The sequence below is a fragment of the Vigna unguiculata genome, chromosome 3 (assembly GCF_037176805.1).
Source record: "Vigna unguiculata cultivar grain cowpea cultivar isolate G323 ecotype 2 chromosome 3, ASM3717680v1, whole genome shotgun sequence".
Taxonomy (NCBI): Eukaryota; Viridiplantae; Streptophyta; class Magnoliopsida; order Fabales; family Fabaceae; genus Vigna; species Vigna unguiculata.
In genome coordinates, this window is record NC_140794.1 from 52,859,960 (window position 1) to 52,862,439 (window position 2,480).

At 32.9% G+C, this 2,480-nt stretch overlaps 1 long non-coding RNA gene across 1 annotated transcript; it reads left to right on the forward strand.

The window, feature by feature from the left end:
* Nucleotides 1–370: 370 nt before the first annotated feature.
* On the forward strand, nt 371–2,098 carry LOC114175733 (uncharacterized). Its single transcript, XR_003602898.2, has 3 exons — nt 371–562; nt 664–746; nt 1,832–2,098. It is a non-coding gene; the product is annotated as an uncharacterized LOC114175733 (long non-coding RNA).
* Nucleotides 2,099–2,480: the final 382 nt, after the last annotated feature.

Consider the following 2,480-nt stretch of genomic DNA (forward strand, 5'->3'; position numbering starts at 1 on the left):
CTTTTACTTTAACTTTTTGTCTTTAATCAAGCACAGCTTAATCACAGATAGATTAATTGTGTTTAATAATTTATTTATTCTACGGAGTTTTTTTTTAATTAACTTTTATGTTTAAAAGTATTATATGTTTATATATATGATTAAAAACAAATAACATCAATACATAGTGATATAAATTATATTTAATACACAAAACAAAAAGCTACATACAACACTATAATCTTTTATAATAAATTTAGAGAAAATTATTAAATTGATTTATTTTTAAACTGACCAAATCAAGAAAATTAAAAATATTATACCGAAAGAAAAAGAAAGCCTTTAGTATAATTATAATAATGATAATAATAATTGTGATACCCCTCTTTCATGACTTCATAAAAACAGAAACGCTGTCTCCATTCCTTCTCATTTTCTCACCTTTTCTGCTGTCCAAACCCCTTCCAACCTCTTTTCCATAATTCTGCTATCTCATTTTGTGCCTGATTTCGTGCTCAGATTCTGGAAGGACTAGCTCAACAGGATTCCCAGCCGCTTCCTCTCTTGGCCCCCATTCTCCTAGGTAGGTTCCATCTTCATCTCAGTCCATTTCCAAACTAGAATTCACTAGTTAACCTCTGTGTTTTGGTCCTGACCGCGTAATTTTCCTTCTCCATGTCCTAGTGGTGGATTCTCCTAGGTCCAACTGAAACTTCTGCTCTCTCATAGTTTGCTTGGTTCCACCAAATTGAATTCTTGACAAAAAGGTAAGGGAAGCTAACTTTGTAACTCATTTTGGTGTGAATTGCGTTTGGGAGTGCTTTAATTGCATGATTGCTTGTGTAATTGATGTTTGAGACTGCTAATGTATGAAATTGAGTGGGGATGGTCTTTGAGCGAGTTTGCATGTGCAGAACAGGGAGGATTTTCTGGTAGTTTCGCCTAGGCGAGTTGGTCTCGCCTGAGCGAAAATACCAGAAGCTCACCCCTGTCATTGTGCGAAATCTCGCCTGGGCGAGCTAGAGTCGCTTGAGCGAGATAACTTCTCGTCTAGGCGAGCCAGCTTCGCCTGAGCGAGAATTCGTCCAGAACTTCTTTTTGCCACTGTAAGGGCTCTCGCCCAGGCGAGGGCAGCCCGCCTAAGCGAGATAACCTCTCTAGCTTAGGCGAGACCCTCTAGCCTAAGCGAGATTCCCTGCAGAAGATTGGTTTTCCCACTCTTTTGATTCCTTGATGCTTGGTTGGTTGCTTTAAGATGATGATGGTTGATAATGCATGTGATCCTTATGTATGTTAAACTATATGAAGGAATTGAGTGTGAACTTGATGTGAATGGAAGTATGTTAGAGTTAGGATTTCAAGGGGAATCCTAAGGTTTGTGGTCTAGTAAATGTAAGGGCATGAGGACTCAGATTGGTGATATTCTGACGCTTCCAGTAACCATCAAGACTCAAGTAGAGTATGATGGATTACGTCGGGGGAAGTAGCAGGAGGTCCTGGTCTATGAATCCGATCCATCATAGAGGTGATGGGATTTACCTTGAGAGTGGTTGGGTGAATACCCCTTGTGCCAAAACTCTGCAGAGTTTAGGAACCATCTCAAGTGCAAGTCACCAAGAGCTCCAATGCCGCTTACATAATCCGGATATCGAGTCTAGAATGAGGAGTGGTGTTGTGGTCAGGATTAATTTGATGATTTAATCGATTGTGCAATAAAAGTCTATTTTCTGTCTTAGCATAATAAATTGCATAATTTGCTTTTTGTTCAAGTTAGCTTACCCTTCTAGTGTTTATGGTGTTCTATGTGTCTTCTACTTTTGCTATGATCGTCTTTATCGAATGGCGTGAGCAGATAAAAATGCAGGCGAAGATATACCTTTCCTGGACAGGCGTTGAATGGGCTTCCAAGGCGTTTTCTGCTGTAGTAGTCAACCGTTTTCCCTAGCGAATGTTTAGGATATTTTATAACCTTTTAGTGGTGTGGACTGTACATGTTGATCAGCGTATGTATTTCTTTTTGGATGACTGTATTAGATTATGCTAGCCTATGTCATCATCTGCTCTGAACTATTAAAATCTAAATGTTTTGTTTAATGGTTTAAAAGCTATAAAACGGGATGTTACAATAATAATAATAATAATAATAATAATAATAATAATAATAATAATAATAATAATAATAATAATAATAATAATAATAATAATAATAATAATAATAATAATAATAATAATAATAATAATAATAATAATAATAATAATAATAATAATAATAATAATAATAATAATAATAATAATAATAATAATAATAATAATAATAATAATAATAATAATAATAATAATAATAATAATAATAATAATAATAATAATAATAATAATAATAATAATAATAATAATAATAATAATAATAATAATAATAATAATAATAATAATAATAATAATAATAATAATAATAATAATAATAATAATAATAATAATAATAATAATAATAATAATAATAATAA